Here is a 27017-nt window from a genome sequence, read left to right on the forward strand (position 1 = left end):
ATGCAGTGACCTGGGATAATCGCATATTTACCATTTTTCAAAGGGGTCACCATGCATTTACAGCCAATGTATAGTTAAACCTAGGTTTAAAGAGGATATGAACAAATGAAAACAGGTTTCTATAATAGCTACAAGATTACTACACAATTGTTATAGATTAATTATAGGATTGCAATTTACCAGTCTCTGTTGAGCAAAGCATGTCAACATAATACTTCCGTGGTTCATTTAATAAAATAAAAGTTTATAAGCTTTTTTTTAATGGCTATACAAGTGTTGTTTTTATATGAACAATAAACTTTTTTATTTGCTCTATTGTATATACCAGTGGTTTCCAAATCCGTTAACACCCCTCATCAAGATTATGGCCTTAGTGTCAATTGACTGACAAAATGAAAAATCGAAATTGGGGGCTTTTCAATTGGTGATTCAGATCATCAGCATAAAGGTGGCAGCCCTACTCACTGTGATAACAATGCTCAAATAATTATATACAACTTATACATACTGGACATCCCATATGATGTATCCATCAAAATGATTATCAGTAAAGTCATCCAATTGTACTTTCCGACGAATAAAGGGTCAGAAACACACTACCTTCATATCACCTTTTTCATTTCAACATAATAAGTGACAGTATGGGAATCAGGAGAGACTAATAGTGAGAGGCTTTCAGAGCATTTACTTAATTTATTTGACTTAGTGTGCATAATAGAAAATTGAAGAAATGTGTGAGAAGTCTTTGGAGAATAGACCCCATCATGCCATCATCATTTAAAGGGGTAGTCATTCCATGAGCTGTGCAGGGATATCTCCCCAATTGAGTCTCGACACTGGTGGTGGTGGTGTTGGTGGTGAAGGGCTGAACAGCGATGGCTAAAAATCTGGATGGATGTGATGTGGAGCAAGAATTCTGATGAGGTCAGTGGAATGGGCCGTTGATGCTGGTTAAAAATCTAATTGTTTAACAGAGAGAGAGAGAGAATAAATAGAGTAGTATGAAGTTAGTCTTCTTGATTGTACTTTTGCTAAGCTTCATTTGTCCAAAGTTGGAAAAAACTTGTGACTCACAGGAAGTGCCTGGCCGATAAAATAAAAGTGCCATGGCTGCTGCTTTGAGCTTACTCCATGAATCTGGTTATGTCTGACATTTGATAGGCGAGTTGCATCTGTCCATCCATTCTATGCCAGCAGACAGTAATTGATATGCAGAGACAACTGCTCTATTTCTGTATGAACGTTATTGATGCGTGTGGGGAGTCTGTATGTGTGTAACAGTTATAGTGAGCCAGGGACCAGAGCATGACTCATAGAGGAGGTGGTGATGTCTTTTTCTCGCTCTGACTCCCAACCTGCTGCTCTCTGATAAGAGAGAGACTGAGAAGGTGGGCTATGGTTAATCCTTAGTCTGCATCCAGCCTTCTGTCTGTCATTAAGAACAGTAGAGGGGACCAACTGGCCGTCAGTCTTTTCCTCTGGCTTCTGTTTATAGTTCCTGAATCACCAAGGATGGAGTGGGTTGTAATACTGCTTAGCAACTCTTGAGACACTTTGCAGATTGTATAACAATCCTTTTTTTTTTTTTTTCAACCCCAATTCCTGTTTTTTTCACAATCCGCCTCCCCTGCTATAAATTGGATTAAATAAATACATTCTGTAAATAATGTTCTTCTCACCACTCTGGATTATGAAGAAATATAGACACATCAAAGGTTGAGTCATACACAGTTATATAATTATTATGACTGCCAAGACAGATTAAAGAGTCGTGGTGGTGCTTAGACACTCATGAGGAGAGAGTTTGCTTTTTGTTCAAGAGCTCAGTAAGATTATTTTTAACATGTTTGATTTTTATGAGTGGAATTTGGACTGTCAGCATCACCTGTGTGAGAATAGTAAACAAAACTACCAAAAAAAGTGATAAAACAGTAGTTGTGATCCAGGATTGTTGATGATCCATCATGGCAGTTCTGGATCAGGGATAATGTGAGTTGTGAGAATTATTTAATAATCAGGTTCATTACATTGCACAGCTCACCTAAAGTTCACCTCAGTCACATGAAGTTCACTCACCTCCTGTTCTCTGTAGAGTAGCGTTTGCAGGGTCCTTGTCACCCATGTTTCTCTATTCACCATCTCAACCAAATTGAGTATTTTTTCCTGTTTCCTTACCTTTTCTGCAGAAATTGCAGCATAAAATCAGCACGGTCATGCTGCCAATGTTGGTCTGTAGGTCTGTGGGTCAGATGGTCCACCACTTTGATCCAGTCTGAAATATCTCAACATTTACCAAATGGATTGGCACTAGGGCTGGATTTTTAAAAAGAAATTGATTTTCCTATTATCATGATTTTTATTTGAGGGATCAAATATCGATTCTTAAAAACCCAGAGATCAAACTTTGAAGTTGCGCCTTTACTCAGTAAACATGTACATCGGCACTAAATGTTACGAGTAGGCAGTGGTTGCTTATTATACGTGGTTCATTTAGGGTTGCTTGATTTATAAAATGTCTACTTTGTGGAAATTGAGTTATTACAACATTCACAAAAAGGTTAGTTGAAGTTAAAAAGTAACACAGATGACTGCTACTTATATGAGCCCCTTCAAGGCACAACAGTCCCGTAAACTATAACACAAACAGTTACATTCTATGTGGACGCGCTACAATTTACAGGATTGCTGTGATTCAGTTTGGTTAGCTGACTCTGGCTATCTCGTAGCGAATCTAGAGATTTCATCTATGAGAGGGACAGACTGAAAAAAGTCTCTACACACTGATCTGAGCCCTCTGTTTGTGTTTGTTGAAGAGATATTATCTCTGGCTACGAGATGTCAGGCCGTGGAAGTCGACTCAACAGTGTGTGGATTCTACTGTATTGAGTCTGTTCCAGGTAGCTAACATCAGCTAGCAGCTGTCTGCAGATATCAGACTGATGTCATGTCAACACAAACACTGCAGATGAATTAGTGAGCAGACTTTCAGTTTCTGCCCTGACTGCGCTCAAAGTGATCTTTAAAGCGGATGTGCTGTGCTTATATGAAGAATCAGCCACTGACATACCATGCATAGCTGTATGGGATAGCATTTATTTTTCTAAAATGGACATAATGATGATCCCCTGATAATTGGTGTGGGTTTTCATTATTCTTGCTCAACTGTTGCACATGTGGGCCTAAAAAATATAGATGTATCATGTTTTAGTCGTTTTGCATTTGCCAGGGAAAATAACTCCTTGGTCCACAGTTTTAAAACAAGGAATGTGTTTACAATTTATCCTACAATGTGAACTTCACACAATTTTAGATTCAAGGAAACAACAATGTTGCTCACTTGTTGAATGTACACGAAATTTAAGTTTCCGAGATAAATTCTGAGATGCGCCTTATGCAACAATGGTATTTATCTGATGTAACTGATCCATGAGTTATTGAATCGAATCGAAATAAATCTATTCTGGACTATGTGAATCGAAATTGAGTCAAATTGTGAGATCAGTGCGGATATCCAGCCAGAACAGGAAAAACACACCTTATTCCAACTTAGGAGTGTTCACTCATTCCAATGTGGTTAGCCCTTCTGGTCACACCTAGTGTCACACAGTACAGTATACTGATACTAAAAGTATCACAATATCCTGCCATTAAAAACAGTAAATACCCCATTTAATTAATACTTTAAGAATGACAGTGTTTTAATAAGAGCCGTATTTCCTATGAGTTGCGTCAACCTTTTTTTTTTTTTTTTTTTTTTTCTTTCATATGCATATGCATCTCAGATTTCATGGTAAAGAAACAATGAGGCATGGCTGCAAATACAAGTGTTCTTGCCAAACATCCACGATTGTCGACAAGGCAGACAGCGTTATTTCGCTTTCATAGCAAACAGTCAGGACAAGTCCGTAGACACCACGAAGCCCGTCCGTAACAGATGTTTTAAACTTATGAAGACCAAGGGAACCAACAATTCCAACTTGGCAAAGCATCTCGCCAACAGACATGCCGACCTCTTCAAAATATTCAAAGAGCAACAGATTAGCGAATGTGATGGATAACGTGATTATATCATGTCCATACCCTCAAATATAAGTCAAAAAGCGTGAAGCCACCATCGGAGTGTGACGAGGCAATTAAGGGCAATGATAAATGCGACATTCCCATTAATAAAGTTAACTTTACTATAACCTGGAAGCTGCTAAAAATCAGGAGTTTAAATGTATGCAGGTCAACAACACCAGTTACAAATGTTCCGTTTATACTCAGTCAATACTGGTAATGGTAATCATGGCTGTACATTTTTGTCAATAATTATTTCTAGAAAATGCACTCAGTAGAGGGCAGACCTCCACAAAGGAGGTGTGCGGAGTTTTATTAAACGGTGTTTAATAAGTGATATCTGGTTGCAGATATAAAGTTAACTATCAAAGAAATCACAAACTCAAGTGTAGGTCAGGTCAGATCACTGCATACCATGTAAAAGCTTTAATAAGACTATAACCTTGATCTGATTGTTCACAATAATCCAATTATTATTTTATAAATGTACTAATTCATTGTCAATAACATACTTAAATGTATGAAAAAAAACGATCAAGAAAATACTCAAAAACACTTAAACTACAATTTTATCGAGCATGAAAATAATAAACATAACCAACATTACCTGTAAATAATGTTATTTATAGCACTTAAAGGTGATGAAGCTCAAACCCATGATTATTATTACTCAACAGTAGTGCACTAAAATAAACTTAACACAAAATGACTCAATACACCTCCTTGGTGGAGGTCTGTTCTCTACTAAGGGCATTTTTTAGTTTTCTATTTAGTCAAATTAGATGTTAAAATGACAATTAATGAGACCAGGCTTGTGGTATATAATTTATCCAGAGCAAAGAAACTGTCAATCTCAGAGGAATCTCTTTTTGTGATCCTCTGTGACTGATCAGTCAAACTGATAAATCTTGTATTGGCACAATTTGTCAGGAGTTTACTACCTGTTTACACTGCATTCATGTCTGAGTTTTTTTCAATGATGTAGCTTATCTGGCTATATATCCAGTGTCTGGTATATTTTGAGGAAAGAGCAGGATTTTCATACATACTGCTAGTGTAACTATAATAACATGAAGAGTAAGCTAGCGTAGTCGTCAACCAATATGGGCTTTTCAGTGGCTGATGCGGATATTTAAAGAGCAGGGCAGGTGATTGTGTGGATGCACTGATCAGACTTTCTCAGTCCTAATACAGATACCGGTACCTGGACTTTGGGTATCGGCCGATAGCGAGTACCGATCAAATACCAGTGTTTAATTAAAATGCTGTATGAATCACTGTGTGGAAGAGACTGGGTATCATTCTTGTATGTGTAAGGCAACATCAGGCTTGACTTAAACATTGCTTTCCTAAGTTTGTAAAACAATGTAACAACTAAACACATTTATAAATTTACTGAAGCATTATGTATTATCCCGTAGTAGTAGTAGGCATAGAACATGTTGGCATAGCACTTGCTGACCCTTTCTTTTTAGCCTTCGCAGGTTGTTTTTAGCCAAAGGACGTTGTATAAGGCATACAACCCTTATACAACCTCCCAAATCAGGTTGTATAAGGCTACAAACCTGCCAAAGCGGGTTGTATAAGGTTTCACAATGTAAGCCTAGCATTTCAGAAAACAAAGTGGTGGGCACAACAAAAAAGAAGAGAAAAAACATTTATGATAAAATGCAATATATGTGAGTGCGGGAGCATGCATGCATGCGTAGTAGTTTGAAAGTGTGTCTGTCAGCTGACCTTCCTTCACCTCCTCTGTCTTGGTGAGTCATCCAATAACTCATGATTTTCTTCATCTCATGCCCTCATTCAAGTGGTCTTTACATTATCTTACTGTACCATCACAGATCACATATCCTCTACTGATCTGTTTGATAAAAATCTGATTGTAGTGGTTTAGGAAGATGAATTTCCTCTCTGTGGGCAGACCTCATTTTGGTTGATGACTGTAGTAAAGATTCTATTCCTAGATTTGGATTAAAAGATCTAATTCATACAATATTTGAGTGAGAAGTACTAAAAATATACTTGGAAATGCACACTTAATCAAACTTTCACTAAATTTACACAAGGTTTTAATACAATAGCACCATCTTAAATGCATACTGTATTGTGTAATTTCCCATCACAGTCCTTATTTTAATACCACTTCTACTGTTAATTCAGTGCATCTCTGTAGAATGTGCTGCTATTTCATCTTAAAAAATGTGAGTATTCAATGACATGTATTCCTGTGACAAATAATTGCCCACTTAATTGACAAATGGTTGTTTCCTTTAATTTTTTTTTTCTTGAATTAATGTACATTATCACATTCTTTTTACACAAGAACACAGACCTTTAAGATGCTTTTGTTTTGTCAAGCGGTGTAGAACATTGGATTAGCCAGCTAAGCGATTTGCATTGGCTCACCCATCCCATGCACTGCAGTTATGTAACAAATGAGGAGATTTGTTCTGAAACAATCTTGTCTAGTCATTTCAGTGAGCTGTGAATTAACCTACTGTACATGTAAAGCGATGAGAACAACTGCTGTTTGTAAGAGACTCTCTAACTACAACTGCTGTAGGATGGATAAGTATGTACCATCAGAGTTAAACTGTTAGTGGAGTAGTGCTGTTTTGGAGGAAAAAAAAGAAGAAAAAAAAGTATAGTGGAGTAGTGTCGCACAGTGCAGCTTCTTTATAGAGGGTCTCCTACAGTATTTAAGTTTATGCATGGTTTCACATTTACATGTCTGGTTATGGTGGGGGGGTATATGTGGGTGTCCGTTTCCCTCTCTCTCTCCTCCTCCCTCCCTCCCCCTTTTAGGACAGTGCATCATTACATTCATAACCATATTATGAGTGGGACATGAATTCACTTCCTTGTCTGCTGTCTACATTTCTGCTGATTCCTGTATGTGTTGTAATTGGCAATTACATGGAAAGACGACACGTGTAATTGTGCAACACCACATTCTAATCGTCGTTGTAGTCCCCACATGCTTTATCTGTCCGGTGCTGAAAGTAAAGCTCTGTGCTCCAAACAGTTCATCACAAGGGTGGAGCAACAATGTATCAGACACCTACATCAGCACTTGTTGACCAACACACCAGAACTTCAGCAGAAGCATTGACTTGTCAAAACCTGTTTGTTAACCTGAGCTGTTAGTTTTGTTTTTACAGAGCAGCTTTCTGAGAATACCAGTAAGAATAGACATTGGTGTTGGTGGGTGGATGAGAGGATAAATTGTACTAACTGTTCGAATTGTGACCAATGATAAGCCTGCTTTATAACATTTCACAGTGGCAATTCAGCAACATTTTCTATTTTCAAAAGGCTGATGGGGTGAGTATAGATCATCTTACTTTGTGTTTAAACACAGTGGTCCGTTTGTATTAATCCACAGAAACAGTAAGATACTGGAAGCCTTAGAACTGTCACTTGATGCACATGTGCTTCTGTGTTGATATCTACAAAGTGTTTAGTGTGTGGAAAGGGATTTACACAGGAAACGGAAGAGATGCAAACATTTAATGGAGGTATTACCCACTAATGGTCTCCATTCAGGCAACATGATTTTACACATAGTCTTTTTCAGAGGTGTTAGTTGGAGCTGTAATGACATCCACTGCTTTTATGCTACTAGTAGAAGAAAGTGTAACTTTAGGCTTGTTATTTACTTGTAGCAGCTGTGATTCATGTGGCATTGTCCACACAATTTTTTGGGTGTGTACCTAGTTGATTAAAAGTATATCAGCAGATAAGGGCCAAATCATCTTTCCCCAAAGCAGTATTGTCTTCTTTGAGAACTTATAGGTTCAGTTTTTTGAAATTCTGTCTTAAAACAATAGTCAGGTCCCCAGAGGTGCTGTAATCATTCCTCCTGTTCCTACTGACCATTAAAATATCCCTTGCTAAAGTTGTTTCAATGTAAGTAATGGGGAACAAAATTCAAAGTCCTTGTTCTTTCAAAAAGTGTATTCAACAGTTTATCTGAAGCTTATATGAGGCTTCAGTAATGTGAGTTAGTCAAATCAAGTGGATAATTTCCAGTAAATTTAGCATTTCAGGGATGTTTCAATTTCAAAATTACAGCCCAGATCAAATGTTCCAGAGACTCCATTTACATATTGTCCACAGGATTGTCTATAGAGCCCTGTTCCTTATATTTCTTGGAACACAAAAATACACCTTTGTAGCTACTAAGCTAAGCCTGTGATAGAAGCATTTACAAATGTTTTTCTCAACATTTTGCTCTAAATTAATTGAGTAAAATGGTGGAACACCAGCACCACCTATTAATTTCAAAAACTGTATGGGAATCACTGTGTGTATGTGTTCCTGATATGCATTCCTTGATTTGTTAGATAAGACATTCAAACCTTGTTAACAGCTGTGGGCCTTCCCACCTTCTTATCTAATACCTCCAGTCCAGCTGCTGAGATTAACATGACAGCTTACTAAAACAGGTCCAACCTTCAGGTTCAGTGTTTCACTAACCAATAATAATTCACACTTACAAAAACACGTAAAACCATAAGCATACATTCGTCATTGCCCAGAATTGCTTGTTTTGGATTAATTTACAATTCTTGGAATTTGTGAGTTTAAGTCTGTTGTTTCATACATTCAGATTTTTTTTACTCTGAGTTGACTTTAGTAACATCCAGCAGACAATAATGGAGTTATTTAGAAGTGAGTTTCTAACGTTGACACAGTGCGTTTCCTTTTCCAAAGGAACAACTTCTGAAGGGTCTGCCTTGGAAAGAGAAGTTGTTTTCTCTTCCGCCCATGCTGTTGCTTCCTGAGCCTTCTGGAGGAAGGAATTCCCTCTAGTGCCTGTTACCCACCCTACATCCTAACACACACACACGCACAGCCTGGTTACATGCTTCTACAGAGGTGCTGCTCATAGAGCCTAAAAGCATTGAAAAGAACCTTTTTAAAAAGTCAGATAAGGTGGTCGACAGTACCAAATCTTTTCTATTTTTCCAAAATTGAAATTGAAAATCTACAGGCTTTCCCACTTTCCACAGTGATAGGGCAAAGTATGCTGGGGGAGGGGGTGAAAATGTCAGACATGCAGTGCATTGATTGAGTGTTACCATATCAGCTAATACTTTGCCTTTATCATTCCCCAGCCCCTCATTATGATGACCAGCGTCTCATCCTATCTTCAAAGGCAGCTCATATAAAACAGTATATAGAACTTGTTTTGTTTTTTTTAACATGGTAGACACTGCATCTCTAAAACTTATTGTGAAAGACCATGTATTCACCTGAATCAGCACAGGCATCACCAGTCAGCCCACTAATCCTAGGACTCAGGCTTTGATCTAACTAATTTGTCCCTCTACCAGTTTTCCCCCCTTACAGTCAGACTCTCATTTCAGTTTCTTACATCATCTGAGCTCTTTGTGCTGTGCTCTTCTCTATCCTGATGGCTTTCACTCTTGTCTCATGCTTTTTCTTCAGCAGGATGTTTACAGTCATATTTATCCTAGCTGCAGGCTTTATTAAATTACTGCTCCGTGAATTCTTTCAATTCTCTCTGCCTTCTGTGGCATTTCATCTTTTGTCTCTGCCCATGTGCCTCTTTCTCAGTCATACATACCCTTACTCACAGTAGTCCCGGGGGGGGGGGGTCAGTTGGCTGACCTCAGCCACACCCTCCACACTCGCAACCCTGCTCTGGGCCCCACAGCACTCCATTCAACAGGGCCGCAGATGCTATCCAAATGAATGTAATCAGACCATAGCTGTTCATACTCGCAGCTTGGTGGAGGATGGGATAAGGAGGGTCTTTAGTTTGCCCTGAAATAGTTTTTTTCATCCCACACTGCACACCCTCAGTCTTTGTCTCTTTGCCCCTCCCCAGATAAACTTGACACAATGCACAGAGCATTTTGGAAGTGGAGTTGAAGTGATACTTCAATAGACCAGTATGTAAAAATGTTAAAATTCTGAATACAGTGAGCTGCTTATAAATACACACATATGCATGTAAGGCTGCAACTGACAATCATTTGAATTTTCGATTAATCTGCCAATTATTTTCTCAATTAATCGGTCTAGAAAACAGTGAAAAATGTCGATCCAAGTTTCCAAGACTCCAAGTCTGAAAAGTCTTGTTTTGTCAGATAAACAGTCCAAACTCAAAGATCAATTCAAGTCCAAGTTAGTATAATGTCAGGTCAAGAAAAGCAGCAAAGTCTCACATTTAAGAACCTGGAGCCATCACATTTTTGGCATTTTTGCTTGGACAATGACAAACAATTAATTGTCAAAATAATTGCTGATTAATTTTATAATTGACTAATCAAGTAATATTTGCAGCTAACCTGCAACAATTAAGACCATAAAAGACATTGTTTTACACAAACAAAGAAAACAGAAATTAACTTTATGACCACAATGAATCTCAAAATATTAACTGTTACATTTAAAGTGCATTGGACATTTCAGACAGACCTTCATGTTCTTCTTATGTTCTCATCCTTCTATAGAGTATAAACATCTAGTAAGTTTTCGAACACAGAATATTTTGGTTGCGGAAAGGGAAATTAATGACAAGGTTCGGTCATATTGTGTATATAAAAGAATCATATTATCAGTTATAATATTGTTTGTTTTTTTTATGTACCGTAGAAGCCACCTGAGTGGTACTCTGTTGCTACATGAAGACAGAAGTTACTGACATCTTTCTGCCAAACACTGCCACCTGAAAGAGTCAGGCTAATGCGCCTCATTAACTCCGACAGTGACAACAATACGTCAATTTAATTTCTACTCTGCTAATGAGATGTGATGTTGTAATCATACCCATATTCCCACTGTTAATTGTCACCATTGTTGATTCAATAGTTATTGCTGATTGGCTGTTAATCATAGTGTTATACTTGAAACCTAATCTTTGTGTTGCGGTTTGCTTCTTCAGCTTGTCTCGCAGTATTATATAAATGAATTTTTTTGAAGTAGTTGAAACTGGAGCTACTGTATTCCCCTCTTCCCTAAAGTAATGAAACTGATTTAGTTTCTTATTTATTTTTTCTCCATATTCCTTTGTGCAGATATTGTTCTTTTGTTAGTCTTGTTGAATTAATCACTTGAATCCAATAGGAGTCATGGATTCTTGGGGACTTCATAGTGGGGACACAGGGGGAATGTCCATTTCTAATAACCAAAGTCATGTTTTCATTTTGCCAGATACACGAGACCGTCTGTCTTTAGAACAAAATCATGGCAAATATATGGAATATTAATAAATAAATAATTTCAATCTAATCTGCTAAAATTAAACTGTGAAAAGCCTTGATACAGTAAAATCTATCCTTTCTATACATACTTCTCCATTAAAAAGGTCAAAAATTGTAGTAAAAACAAACTTGTAAAAAAAACCTGTGTAAAAAGCAGAACATGCTTATTTTGGTTCAGGGAAGTTCAAAAGTGCAGTTTTTCTGGTGCACATTCCTTTTTGGATTGTATCTGTTTCTGAGAACTGGAAAAAAAATATGAAACTTGAACCTTTTTGTATCAGTTTCTAATTCTCTTTTTTTCTCAAGCTCATTCACTCTGTTCATGTTGTCTAGATTGGTCTGTCTGTGCAGCGCTGAGCTTGGCGTTTAGCAGCTTCGCTGTGTGTAAGAATCTATGTGTGTCAAATGACCTATTGAAATCATTGCGGTGCAGTGGGCCTGTTACCATGGCAACGCAGGCTTCTCCGTCTCTCTCTTTCTCTCCTTCTGTCTCACTGTCTCCCCTCCCCTTTCATTTCCCCTCCACACCAGACTGAGGTCATGTGACCACTCTGACGTCAAGCTGGAGAGGCAGGCAGGCAGAGGAGCGAGTTAGTTTGTGGGCTTTTAACAAACCTCCCTGCTCAAACTAGGAGTCTCTGAGAGTCTGTCCGTCTCCGTTAGCTCTGTCTCAGTCATTCATTCTTCTCCTTTCCCCCTCCGCTGCTCTATCTCCTTCTCTCTTGCTCTCATCTTTGTTTCCTTCTGGTGCACTCCTTTATTCTCGCCTGTTGCTTCTTCTAGAGCTGTTGCTGCCACAAACTTAGTCTAGGGAGAAAGTACTGGGTGATGGACTTCTGAACGGCTTGTACGTTGCTGTAAAGTGAGGTAAGGTTCCTGTGTTTTCTCTTTGTGTGAATATTGTGTTCCTTAGAAGCCAGTGGTTGTTTCCAGAAGAGAGTGTAGCAAGTTAAAGCTGGATAACGGACACCTTTTAGCCCGTGCATCTGAGTCCCATTCTTGCAGAAGGGAAGTTGTCTTTTAGAATAATTCTCAGACAGAGAGTGAAAGAGGCTTTGTTAATGTCTTTTTGTCACCCTTTAATCATTTAGATAAACTTTAGAGTCAAATAACTGCAGAATTGTAGTTCAATGTCTGAGCTCTCAAGGGAGATCATTGATCAGGTTGTGAGGAAGACTAGCTGCTTTCTTTCCCAGCAAACACAGCCAGATCTGTTTTCAAACCCCCTGCAGGAAATGAGTGATGATAGAAGGGAGTGGGGAAGGATAGTGTGATCACTGTGGGGGCTGAGCGTGTTATGTGTTGTGTAGCTGGAAGTGATGGGCAGCTCCACATGGCTTTACCTCCGAAAGCGTTGCTAATGTTAGAGGCAGTAGTGTGGGCTGGAGCTGCCTGCTCTGTCTGGCAGAGTGTCAGAGGCAGGGAGAGGGGCAGAGCAGCTGCCACCTGCCTCCATCAGAGGGGATGGGAAAGCCTTTGAGGTATGTGCTGCAAAAATGTAACTCCGATAGTCTAAGGTCAGTTTTGATTCTTTTTTTTTATTTCTCTCTCTCTCTCTAAAGAAATTCAATAATGGGATCAGATAAGGGCATTTTTTATAATTTATATATTTTTTAGGAATTTTCCTGACAAGTGCCAAGCTTGAAGGGAACCCCCCCCCCTCCTCCAATCACCCTCGCATACACCCCCAACTCCCTGCATGCCTCAAACAAAGGCTTGCCAGCCCACATTTAGCCCAGATAGGGTGGGAAGAAAGGGAAATGTGGAGAACAAGTGGTTTGAATCTCTCTTCAGTACTCCACACTTTCTCATTCTGTCTTCCTCCCTCTCTCCCTACGTCTCAAGAACTCATCTGCTGTGAGACTTTCTCTTCCTCTCATTCCCTCTTCAGCAGTGCCTCCCTCCTCCAACTTCACAAAGTGGAGACCAGCAAAGAGCATGTAACAGGTCTTTGCACTGTATCTTAAGTATCGTATTTGCAGATATCTACTGACTTCATCTTATGAAATGCTGGTCAGCACTGTCTAGAAGATTACTGTAGGACACAAATTAGCAATTTGCTCTGCTGATTAGATTGGATTAACGGTTTGGTTTTTGAAGAGAGGTTTTTGTGCTTTACCTTACATAGTTTATTTCAATACAAGTATTTTTTTTTTTTTATCAGTGAATAGCATTAGGTTAGGTAAAGATCAGGCAAATATACAGTAGAGTTTAAGGAGTGACCTCAGAAGCAGACTGAAAGTTATATGAATTTTGACATTTAATAGTTGTTGCAAACTACAGTTTAAGCACATATTAGTCTTGCTCCTGTGTTAATTGTTCGTGTTAAGCAGTTTCAAATATCCTGTAAGCCTGAGGGTGCATCATTCAGAGGTGTCTTCCTGTTGTGAAATGAGCTGCATGAATACCACAAGAAGCCATTTTGAGTCAAGAGACAGTAGACTAATGTCATGTCCTATTTTTGTTTTCATGTCCGTTTCCTAATATTTACTTTGTGCTCATGCACAAGCATACAGTTATCTAATTTTTGTGTGTTTGCATGGTATGTCTGTGTTATAAACTGGGTATATTGGCAGCACTTACTCTGACAAAAGAGCCACTGCCAAACACACCTCTAGCATCGAGCCAGTAGCTTTATCTTACATCCTGCAGCAGTGGATTGTCTCAGGGCATGTTTGTGTTGTTGAATATTTTCCAGTGAGAATTTTACAGATGACAGTGTTCAAGAGGTGAACAAATATAATAACAGTCTAAATGAGCACACATTTTTTTTACAATTCTATAACCTTGCAAGGTAAAAGTTTAGTATTGAGAAAGCTTTAGTGACTGAAATCATAAAGTGAAAGAGGTGGCAGCTATAGATGATCACGTATGGTATTTTAGCTTTTATATTGGTGCTGTATTGACACAAATGCACATTGATTTTTATGTCAAAATGTCAAAAAGGGTTATATGAATGTACTGTTATTTAGATGAAATATGTATGTGATGCCAAACCTGTGTTTGAAGCTATCTTTACTCTTAGAAGATGTTAAAAATCTAAAACACTGAGGCGAAGTTACACACACACACAGTAGTGTTTGATTTAAGCATTGAACAGGTTACGAGAATCTGTCCTGTAAATGTTTTATTTGATATTTCAAACTGACTCTATCATTTCACCCAGCTCAACACACACACAAACACACACACACACAAATTAGAACATAGGTAACGGGATGACTGAGCGGGGCGAGATGGTTTCCATGATACTTCATTTTCATCTCCAGCTTTCACTTATGCAGAACACACATAGGGTCAGCTTTATTCTCTGGGGTTGGGCCTATCTCTGGATCAGATGCTCTGTCTGAAGATAGCCAAACTGCTTTACTTATATTGTTTGTATTTTTCAACATGAAAACATAAAGTGAAATCATATGAAAACATAACACTTCCTGTCACTGGTACAGAGTTCAAGTTTTCCACTGACCAACCACCGTAAGTCTAGAAATGTGAAGCAGCTACAGCTTCCTGTAGCCTTAGCTAACAGTGTTCGCAACTGCTTTCATCTTGCTGCATAAAAAATGGGTCTATATAAAGTTTCGGCACCAATTAAGCAACACAGTTGGCAGGGCTGCAGGTGATTTAACCATATGCAACTTTGGCACCGATTATACAAAAAGGGCAAAACCACATTGTGTGCGATTGTTTAAAAAACAAATAACACGGTTAAACATGGTTATTATCTGCTTTTGGTGGCGTAATAGTTCAAACACACACTATATAACTGCAACATGACATGTTTGATTTTTGCTGAGTCCCAGTGTTACACGTCATTCCCTCTTTCTCTTTACTTATTTCCTGTCTGTATCTTTATCGTCACTATCAGATAAAGGTAAAATGCCCAAAAATTTGGTTTAAAAAATGGTGGTAAACTGCCTGACGCCTTGGAGTGCACTGTCCTATCATTGTATGAGCCCAACATCAGCACATCACACCCACACAAATCATCACCAAACAACAGACAATGGTCCACTTTTAGGAACTAAAGCATCTCAAATGTTTGTGTTTTTTTATGTAGAAGAAGCATTTTCTGCTTTGCTACCACACCAGGAATTTTAGGTGAATTGAAAATATAAAATATCAGTCGGTACAATGTTAGAGAATTACATAATCATTCATTTTCAGTTGTTGAAGGTGACTAGTTCTAAGCCTGCCAATGTCTTCTCGTGTGTATCTGTGAGGGAGCAGTTTGTCTTTGTGGTTGCAGGTGGGTGAAAGTAGAGTGACAGTTCCTTGTGTGCATAACATTTAGTGTGTGTCTGTTCTATACATATGTATGCAAAAGTTTTACATGTCAAGGTGAGTGTAAATGTGACTGCTACGTGTGTGTGTGTGTGTGTGTGTGTGTGTGTGTGTGTGTGTGTGTGTGTGTGTGTGTGTGTGTGTGTGTGTGTGTGTGTGTGTGTGTGTGTGTGTGTGTGTGTGTGTGTGTGTGTGTGTGTGTGTTGAGGGTTAAGACTTAGAATTAGGTTTAGGTTAGGGGACAAGGTAAGGGTTGGGGTTAGGCATTTAGTTGTGACGGTTAGGGTTAGGGTAAGGGGCTAAGGAATGCATTATGTCAGTGAGTGTAACCACAGGGATAGTTAAACAAGTCTGTGTGTGTATGTATGGAGCACATCCAGAGCTGCACTGCATTTAAACTGATTTAAGGTAGTTATATCATGGAAAAAACTGACTGGTCTCCCTCCTAGATATCTCCAAGAGCCCACACACACACTGTGATGTGTCTATCTAAATATCTGTTTAAAAATGTGGTGAAAACAGTTTAATTCTGCTACACACAAGCTTAGCTGAACCATATGAACCATGATTCTATAACATCCTGTTCTGTACTTAAGGGAGTCTCATGTAACACTGGTAGACACTAACTTTAAGGCAGTTTATGTAACTGTTGATTTATGACCAGAATCAGAGAGAGAGACAGAAACAGAGAGAGAAATAGAAAGAAAGAGTTTAGGTGAGGAGTACACTCAGAGATAAGAGAAGAGACACTTCAGGAGGCAGTTTTTTTTTCTATCTAGATTCCTCTAACTCTCTTATCAGGTGGTAAATAATGGCTTCTCTAATTGATTGAGCATTTTGAAAACCAGGAAACTGTATCAAAGAGTGCAGGTGTGTGTGATGGTCATCTGGCTCTTATTGTTAAGTTTACGTCATTGTAAAATGAAGCATTTACATTTTTTTCTGCATCCATTCTGCAGTCAGCTGAAATGTGTATTACGTCATGCATGTGTATCCTCATGCACACGTGGCAGACCACAAGATACAAACGATAAAGGCCACCACTAGTGGTCAGAAATCCCGCAGAGTTTGCTTAATGGAGTGAAAATAAAGTTTTAGGATATAATTTACCAATTCGTGTAGCTTGTGGCTTTAGTTTAAAGTTGGGCTATAAAATTTTGGCCCTCTCACATGAACACCCACTCAACCAAAGCTCTCTTATTTGTCACTGCTGCTGGTGTCAAACGGGGAACAAAAACTGAACTGGATGAATTGGATGTCACAAGTAGCTAATAGGTACTTCACACATTAGGTTTGAGAACTCTGTGAGATCTCCTGCACAATGTTACATTAATATACTCTCACCAAGCACTTTATTACTTTAGGCTTTTATCAAAAAGTATGCAAAGACAGGCAGCTGTAACACATGGCACTGTCCACATACTTGCCTGTGTGTTTACCTGGGTGATTTAAAGTGTATATTCAGCAAAGGCACTCAAATCTCAAAACGTGTCTGTACAGTGTAAATTCCAAATTTCAATGAACATTTACCCACAATTACTTGAAGTCAGGCTCATTGCACGTAAGTGGCTTTGACATTTTTCATTACTTTATCTGCACTCACCATATAGGTCAAAACAAAAAGGATAGGGTAACCAGGACAGTTGAGGTACAATTACACTTACCTGCCAAAGTGTTGTGATGGTTTAAGTTTATAGTTCTCTCCAGGTGAAGTGTGCTTACTCATTGGCTAGTCATAGCACCACTACACTAGATGGATGTACCATGCATTCATAAAACAGTATATTGTTTTCATTGTATACAATATGAAAAGCAAATTCTTCTTCCATTACTGTAAAGGAAAACCTTACTTAGCCTGTCTTTAACTTGCACCATGTCATCTTCACTGTCAACAAACAGTATTGGAAACACAGTGCTGCTCCAGCTTACCCGTCATTGGTCTTGCAGTCTCCACGTCATCCCCACGATATGTGGTTACATTTTTTGAGAATGTCAGTCACTGTGGGAAACTCAATCTACCAACAGAGCCACCAAAAAAATTCAGAATTCAGCCTTACTCGACATTTCAAACCTACTAAGGCTATGTTTAATTTCAGTTTTTGCAGGACTTTTTTTGTACATATGAAACTTGTTTTTTTTAAGAAACATGTAAACATTGTTTGCAAATGCTCTGCATTTTATTGTTGTAATTATATTTGAATATGTGTGGCTCAGGAAGGATATGTTTTTACAATGCCTTTTTGCCTGCATAGAGTGGCTTCCAACCTCTGTGAGTAGCTGCGGCCTGGGACTCATCAGTGATTGTAAGGAAAGGAAAAAGTACATTTAAAAAATATACTTAAAAAATATACTCAATACTTATGGAAATATTTAATGACTTCACACGATGTTTGACCAGCAGCAGTGCTCTGTTGTTAGTCTTCAGCCTGGATCTTGGAAGAGGAGTTTTTTGCAGTTGGGTTTATAGGGATGATGTATAGAAAAGCTACGTATATGGATTCGGAAGGGCTTTTACAACCATTTATGCTAGGCCGTACCATTTATGCTAGACCTAGAAATGAGTGTATTAGTTGTTTAGGTATGAGACAGTGGGCATCAGAGAACAGGAATTCCAGTAAATAAAACAAGTTTGCCTCAGCGCAGAAGTGTATAAATAATTGCACTCTCCATCCCCTGTGAAAGCATTATTCTCTGTGATACACAAGTTTAGCGAGTGCTTGCAAACAGACACATTAGTGCTAATTTCGAGGGACAGATGGTCAGCCATGCACTTTGTAATTCTCTATTGGGCTTCTATTATGAAGAGGTCATAGGTCATCCAGTTGAAATCAGCCCCAATGGGGTACACAATGCTCTCAAGACTTGCCTGCAGCTGAAAGGTCCCACACAGAGTGACACTTGCTTACATAGATCTTTTTTTCAAGAAAAGTTTTGGCCTATAGGCTGCCATGCATTGGTTTAGGGGAACTACGGGAAACAGATGTTCTATTTTTAGTCACAGAGAGGAATTCACACACACTGTCATGTCATGCTGGAAACAAGAAAAAAAGAGTCATTTTTCTTCGGGCTGTTGCTTTCCATAGTATACTTGTTGGTAGTACTTTACACTAAAACAAGAGAACTTCCCTGCTGCCATTACTGGTTCTGTCTTTACATAAAGGAAGTTATTTGAATCTGTTTCACTACACCACAAATTACTACTCAAAGTTCACCCTTTGTGAATCGAAAGACATAAGTTCAAGGTTATCATTGCAACGGTGTATAACAATGTAATAAAAAGAGAACTCTTTATTTACTTTTGATCTTTAATTGGTGTAGAGGGTTTGGTCAAGTTGGCTGTTTGTTGGCTCTGTAAGTTGAATAATTCCATATAATTCCATGTTTGCCTCTCTTTGCAACTTTCTGTGACAGGTCTCAGAGGATCTGAATTCAGATTAATGTGTGGTTAGCTTCTTGAAATTACTGCCATAAAAATATTTGTGTGTTCGCCTTTGTTGAGATTTATTTTTTCTCACTGTGAAGCATGGAGCCAGAAATTGAACTGCTGATGCATGTTTTTGCCACAGTGCTAGCAGAACTGAGGCCATGCTTAATAATGTTCAGTGAAACAACAGTTGCACTGGTATGTGTAAATCTAACAGTATTTATTAAAGGCTTCTTGGTGGGCATTTATTCCAACAGCAGCACTGTAGAGCTGAAACGATTAGTCGATCGACAAAAAATTAATCTTCAACTATTTTGATGATTGATTAATTGTTTTGTTTTTTGTTTTGTTCTTCAAGCAAAAATGCCAAATGTTCACTGGTTCCTGCTCTTCCATTGCCATAATTTTCTACTTTTTTCTATGATTTTTAGGTGTTTTTTTTGTTGTTGTTGTTGTTGTTGTTGTTGTTGTTGTTTGTTTTTTTTGTTTTTTTCCCAACTCAGTTTAGAAGGTTTTTTCCATTAGGTTTCCTGCTGTCACACACACGGAGGACAAAAAAACGATAAATAGCATGAAGACAAGATATAAATAGCATAAAGACACTATAACAGAAAAACAATAAAAGTAATAAGTTAGACAAAAAAACTACATATGTACTTCAAATGTAGGGGCTGAGCGACAAGCTTGTTTTTTAAAAGTGAATACTCAATAAAAAGAATACAGCATTCAGCAGAAAAGAGCAAGAAAAAAAACTAAACACCAAAAAATTACATTAAAACCCCAGAGAGTTAGCACGGAGGTGTTTATCCACGGTCTAAGCAATTGCAAGGTAAGGAGTACAAATGCTTAACAGTTGCCTAACATTGAATTACAAAAGGACGTCACATTACTTTGCAGCAAAAGTTTTGCTAGGTTTCAACTTTTTGTAGAAATACACTGCATATTTTTGGCTCTTATGTACTTCAGTCTAAATTTTTATTCAGATCACAAAAATCCTTTTGTGCTACCAAAAGGCTAAATTTAGTATATACACTCACTGGACCTGAATGTGCTTCATTCTTGTCAAGGCCTGGTCCATGGTCACTGTCCAGACTGGGATACGGAAGACTTAATGAAGGAACATTTGGTGCTGGGTCAGTGAACACACAGCATAAATTAGGGCTGTAATAATTCAATAATTCACTCCTATTTACTTAATTCAATGTCAAATTTGATCTTTTTTTGGGAATAACTACTGGAAAATTGATAGTATGCACTGAAGAGTATGCACTGAAATGTGGGGTCAGTTGAAAGAAGACATAGTGAATGATGAAATCTGCTTCATAAGAATTGTGATTTAATACTTTAATAATATGTCCAATTACTGTTGACATTATTTTGAACCTAGCTGTTTTTCTGCATTTCACATGGAGCACAGACAGCTCTCAGCCACTATGGAAGATATTGAATTACTCACAATTTAGCATGTGAATAATTTCCCAAAGGGAGTGTTGCAGATGACAATGTGGCAGCTAGGAGGTGATGTATCTTAGATACACAGCTACTTAGAATTCTTCAGTGCTTGCAGAGGTCTTTGGCAGTCAGGATGCATGCCTTACTGGGGTATGTGAGGCTAAAAGAGAACAGTACTATCACTGAATTGTCACTTTTTAAAAAATAAGAAACAGCTAAGAAAATTGCTCACCCTTAAAGTCCCAGTCTATTGTTTTTCACCACGAATCAAATGGAAAATCTGGATTCACTGTATTTCTCCCCTGATCATACCTGAAAATGAGATATGGAGTATGTTTCCATGAAGCAAATTTACAGTTATCTGGATAACTTGGCTGAATAAAGCCCTCATAAATTTTGAACATGGACTTGTGTGTAAAGAGAGACCAAGTTTCAGTACTCCAGATTTAATATAACATAAAAGACTCAACCACTTACTACACACTCCATATATACTCACCGAGCACTTTATTAGGAACACCTTAGTAATACTGGGTAGGGCCTCCTTTTGCTCTCAAACCATTCTCATTTCGTCATGACATGATTCCACAAGATGTTTGAAAAATTCTATGGAACTTCTGGTCCATGTTGCATCACATAATTTTTGCAGATTTTTCAGCTGCACATTCATGATGTCAATCTCCTACTCTATCACATCCCAAAATGTGTTCTACTGGATTCAGATCTGGTGACTGAGGAGGCCACTGCACTAAACTGAAATTATTGTTATGTTCATGACATCAGTTTGAGGCGACTGTTGCTTTGAGAAATGGTGCCTTATCAAGCTGGAAGTAGCCATTACAAGATTGTAAATTTTGACAATAAAGGGAGGCACATGGTCAGCAAAAATATTCAGATAGGCTGTGGCATCAAACCATGATTGATTGCTATTAGGGGGCCCAAAGCGTGCCAAGAAAACATTTCCAACACCACCACCACCAGCCTGGACTGTTGATACAAGGCCGGTTGGATCCATGGATTCATGTTCTTTATGCAAATTTCTGACCCAATCTGCGTGCCTCAGCAGAAATCCAGATTCATCAGATCAGGCCAAGTTTTTCCAGTCTTCAGCTGTCAGTTTTAGGGAGCCTGTGCCCACTGCAGCCTCAGATGTTCTTTGCTGACAGAAGTGGAACCAACGGTGGTCATCTGCTGTTGTTGCCCACCCGCCTCAAGGTTTGATGTGTTTTGCACTCTGAAATGCCTTTCTGCTCACCACACTTGTAAAGAGTATAAACCACTTGTAAAGTGGTTATCTGAGTTACCATAGCCTGGCCATTCTCCTTTGACCTCTTCATCAACAAGGCATTTCCATCCACAGAACTGCTGTTCCCTGGATGTTTTCAGTTTTTCACAACATTCTGAGTAAACTCTAGAGACTTATGTACATGAAAATCCCAGGAGATTAGAAGTTTCAGAAATACTCAAACCGATCCTTCTGACACCAATCATGCCACAACAAAGTCACTAAGTTCACATGACCTGTGTCTGCCTGATTTTATGCATTGAACTGCTGCCACATGATTGGCTATTGGATAATTGCATGAATAAGCAGGTATTCAGATGTTCCTAATAAAGTGCTCGGTATATAAGTGAGGGGTTACTTCTGTTTATACAGTTATGGGACTTGATCAGTTGTGGATTTTAAAGTGAGCAGTTGATTGCACTACTTGTTAAGCAAAACTTTAAATCAACATTAATTTATGTTTTTGGTCATTTGGGGTCAACACAATAAGCAGTAAACACAACACTGACATTATGTCACCTTAAAATGTTGATGTGGCTAATGTGTCAGCAAAGAATTGCTTATGTACTCATCCAGCAGACTCATTCAACATTAGCATTCATTTGGAGCCGCATGTTCATGTGATGATTGTATATCCAATATTAATTCTCCTCTGATTTGGTCTCCACAAACTCCTTAGGGGAATATCCAGTAATTTAACTGCTGAATGCCCCTCTATGTTCACTAACAAGTTATTAACTTTGTCTGTCTGCTGTTTGGTGCTGGATAGGTATCTTATAGTGGGTTTATTGGAGCTTTTCAACTGAAAAACAGCAGCTTAGTGTTGCTAAATAGCTGATGAGCGCTGTGAGTGCGCACCAAAACCATAAAACCGGATCGGGAACTAATTCTCTCTGGGTTCATCACTGAGTGACCTCTTTCACGTGCACCTATCATTTGATCCATTGTCAATATAAAAATTTGGATCAAAGTAGCTTTAAAGGAAAATGATTTCCACATTTTTTCACTTCAGAGCTGAGACGTAGGCATAAAGTATATTGGTTTAATATCATTAGTACTTTTTCTATCAATTTCTTTATTGCCAGAAACATACAGCATCAATGAACACTGACTACAGTTGTGGTTAATGATTAGAAACACACTGACCTCCTAGAGCAGTTCACAGTGGTTTCCCAGTCACACTGTTGAATAATGGCTGAGTGTGTCATTAGTTCTGTTTGATCATCTCAGTTGGTAACCTTGTACCTTTTTGATGGTTACTCTACTTTAATCTTTCACTGAAGGACAGAAGAAGAGTTGTGTGTGGGTGCGTGTGTGTACACAACTTTCTGATTCTGTTGTGTGCACAAATTTTTGTTCCAAACGATTGTGAGGACATTTTGTTTGGTCCTCCCAACTTCAAAGGGGTGTGTGTGTGCGTGCGTGCGTGCATGCGTGTGTGCGTGTGAGTGCGTGCGTGTGCGTGCGTGTTACTAAAAAGCTATTTCATGTACTTTGTGGAAAGATCATGACAGTGGAGATCTCAGCAACTACTTTGGTTGGTGGCTGACAATGTGACTCTATAAAGATTCTGTCAGCAGAATATTCCCATTCCTAGTACATCAATGTGAAAGTATTTACAGTGCCAAATAGCAGTGGTAGCGGTGGTAGTGGTAGCAGAAAAAATGTAACTGTAAACTCTCTGACCTTTACTAAATTTAGTTTGGTCCACTACCCAAGTTCTGATTTCTAGTGAACCTTAGCCATGGATGAAAAAAAAAATCCAATAACACAGCACAACACATAGCACAGTAGACGTATAACATAAAGATGTACAACAATAAAGAGACTAATAATAAAAATAATAATTAACATAATAGGGTGAATAATAATATTAATAAAAGTAAATCTAATAATAGATGATGATCATAATAATTGAAGCAGTGAGTGTGGAGCAGGATCATGGGGGCAGTGGCTGGTTTGCAGTCACAGATCCAGACTTTGCAGCTCTGGAGGCAGAAAGTGACAGGAGGAGAGAGGAGAGAGACGAGAAAGCACAAAACTACGGGAGAGAGAAGAAGTCAAGTTAGTAACAAGCATTAATGCCATATGAATCAAGCAGATGCAGAGGAAGAGGAGGAGAGAGGAGCTCGGTGCATCATGGGAAGTTACCTGGCAGACTAGGCCTATAGCAGCATAACTAGGGGATGGTTCAAGCCAAGCCTGAGCCAGCCCTAACTGTAAGCTTTATCAAAAAGGAAGGTTTTAAGCCTACTCTTAAACAAGGAGAGGGTGTCTGTCTCCCAGACCCAAACTGGAAGATGGTTCTACAGTGGAGGAGCCTGATAACTGAAGGCTCTGCCTCCCATTCTACCTTTGGAGACTCTAGGAACCACAAGCAAGCCCGTGTTCTGGGAGCGCAGTGTTCTAGTAGGGTAATAGGGTACTATGAGCTGTTTAAGACACAATGGTGCCTGACCATTAATGGCTCTGTAGGTGAAGAGAAGGATTTTAAATTCTATTCTGGATTTTACAGGGAGCCAATGCAGAAGCTAACACAGGAGAAATATGATCTCTTTTCCTAGTTCCTGTCAGTACTCGCGCTGCAGCATTCTGGATCAGATGGAGAGTCTTTAAAGATTGTTGGGACAGCCTGATAATAAGAAATTACAATAATCCAGCTTAGAGGTAACATAAGCATGGACTAGTTTTTCTGCATCTTTTTGAGACAGGATGTGCCTGATTTTTGTAATGTTACGTAGGTTGAAAAAGGCAGTCCTTGAAGTTTGTTTTATGTGAGATTTAAAGGACATATCCTGATCAAAGAGAACTCTGAGATACCTAACAGTGGTGCTGGAGGCCCGGGTACCACTTCTTGTTTCTTCTTTTCTTATTTCTTCTAAACGATTCATTGAAACTGCCTATTAATATTCTTAGTAATCTTAATGCTCTAAAATTTGCTCCTGTTCAACATATCCCAGTTCCCTAGGTTGGTCCTGACCCCTGACCTCCACTGTGATGTAACTTCCGTTCTGTTTGTTATTTTCCATGATGTTATATCCTGTTTCTATATTTTTCTTTGACCACAGGAAGCAGAGCAAGATTTGTTGCATCCCCAGGGGCATTCTTCAGTCAGAACCATATCCAGGCTCAAGCTCTCCCTGAGTCACGTTTTGTCTTTCCCTTTCTTTTTTACTTTCTTTTTTTGTCTCCCTCTTTCTTTTTGCTCTGTCTCTCATAATGCATACACTGTTAGATATGATAGACCTTGCACTCATTCTGTAACAGCCATACATTCTCCAGCTGCTCTTAAAGTTGCTCTGCAAACATCTTTTATCAGTTAGAGTCCAGCTATTCTTCACATTTTACAGCCATCCCGCTTCATCTTTCACAGTACTAATGGAAATTTTTATCCAGCAGGTGTGAGACAATTTCTTTCTTATCATCAGTCATCGGTTTTATGGAAAATTAAGTTGGAACGAACAAAGCCACACAGGCAGCAGTTGTTGTATGAAGATTTAGTGATTAAAAACTTTTAAAACTTGAACTTCTTTATACTGCCTGGAGTGTGAAATTGACATTTAATTCATATTTTCAAATATCCAGATAGAAGTCAATATCAATAGATTAAAACAATGTAACTGAGCACATGTAAAGTTAGCTGACCGTTCCCTAAACACACTGAACAACAATTATCCAGTCATAGTATAGCAAGTGTAACTAGGCCCAACAGGTATATTTGGATGGTGGTTTCTTATTTTTTGCCCTCTCCAAAACCAAAATATAGGAGCAAAAGAGTAGGGAATGGATTAAACATTGTATTTGTGTGCTGTAACGTAATCTGCATGTAGCTTGTCTGTATGTAAGATAAGAATCCAAAGTGTGTGTGTGTGTGCGTGTGTGTGTGTGTGTGTGTGTGCGCGTGCGCGCGTGTGTGCGTGCGTGTGTGTGTACGTATATGCGTGTGTGTGTGTGTGTGTGTGTGACCTCTGCACTTTGGCTTCATAGATGAAATTGCATAACCTTTTAAGTTGATTTTAAAATTGACTTAAGGAAGTGTGTAATCTTGTGCTTCTCACTGGTTCACTCTTTTTCTCCTGAATCAATAAGCACCATGTGTGGTTGCCTCCGCCTATCAGGTCTGTTACCATAGCAACTTAATGGAGGCTAAGGAGTCGATTTACAAGAACAAGGGCTGAAAATAACAGGTAGTAAACCCAATCAATCTGACTTTAGCCAAAGACTTTAAACACTGTCTCCTGTCTCTGGTTTGGTGTTGCTTTGATAGGAAAGAGCTTGCACAAGTACAGTCAGCTTTATTACAAAAGAAAAGGGAAACATCGAGGAGTCGGGTCCTAGAAATGTTGGCTTCAGTCCAGGTCGTACATACTCATCTGCCCCCCTCTTGGGTCACCCCCTATCCAGCTACTGCCTGGCTGTCTGCCAGTGCATGTCTCTGTGTTTTCCTACCTCTCCTCCCAGTGCCAGGCCATTGTCAGGAAGTTTGAGGGGAAAGGTTTCTCCTTTTGGAGGCCTCTTTGGAACCAAGGCACATTACAGTAGTAGAGTAGTTATAGTTTAAATTCTGATGGTTAAGATCCACTTTTGTTGTTTAGCTTTTGGAATTTACACACTTCCCCTGAAAAAAAGCATAGAACACGTACATTGGTGGTTAGTTAGCCTACTTAAAAGTGATACATTTTTATTAAATGTCTTGAATTCTCTTATGGTTTTACTGCTGGAACAGGAAAAAAGAGAACAGAGGGATGTCTGTTAAGACCCAGTGGGATGTAGGCAGACACAGTCATCATCCATTCACCAGCATTTTCTTTCTTACTTTAATCTCTATTTTGTATGTGTCTGTGTGTGTGTGTGTGTGTGTGTGTGTGTGTGTGTGTGTGTGTGTGTGTGTGTGTGTGTGTGTGTACTTGCACTTTTTATTTTTGTGAGGACCACTTTGAGTTTTAGATCATGGGAGTGAGGACATTTTGGGAAAGTAAGTCAGTTGTGATGGTTGAGGTCAGGGTAAGGCTAGAGAATGCATTATGTCAATGAGTGTCCTCACAAAGATAGAAGTAAAACTGTGTGTGTGTCCGTGTGTGTGTCCGTGTGTGTCTGTGTGTGTGTGTCTGTATGTGTGTGTCCGTGTGTGTCCGTGTGTGTTTGTGTGTGTGTCCGTGTGGTAGTGTGTAAAACAGAACAGTCTGCCACAGTTTGAGGAGACCAGACCACAGCTACAATCGACAAGGCTTTGCTAAGGGCTTTTGAATCCAGCTAAGACAGAGTTATTTCCTCT

General features: G+C 38.8%; 1 protein-coding gene across 9 annotated transcripts in view; it reads left to right on the plus strand.

The window, feature by feature from the left end:
• Positions 1-27017, plus strand: part of LOC120784204 (neurocalcin-delta A) — a 72940-nt gene that overhangs the window by 22804 nt on the left and 23119 nt on the right. Inside the window, exon 1 of one of the 9 annotated variants that reach the window (XM_040117784.1) lies at positions 11928-12164. The exons of the other annotated variants lie outside the window; for them this stretch is intronic. The gene's annotated coding sequence lies outside the window, so the exon portion shown is untranslated. Of the gene's footprint in view, positions 1-11927; positions 12165-27017 lie in introns of those variants that run through there. 9 annotated transcript variants of the gene reach the window in all.

The sequence above is a fragment of the Xiphias gladius genome, chromosome 22, assembly GCF_016859285.1.
Source record: "Xiphias gladius isolate SHS-SW01 ecotype Sanya breed wild chromosome 22, ASM1685928v1, whole genome shotgun sequence".
NCBI lineage: Eukaryota > Metazoa > Chordata > Actinopteri > Istiophoriformes > Xiphiidae > Xiphias > Xiphias gladius.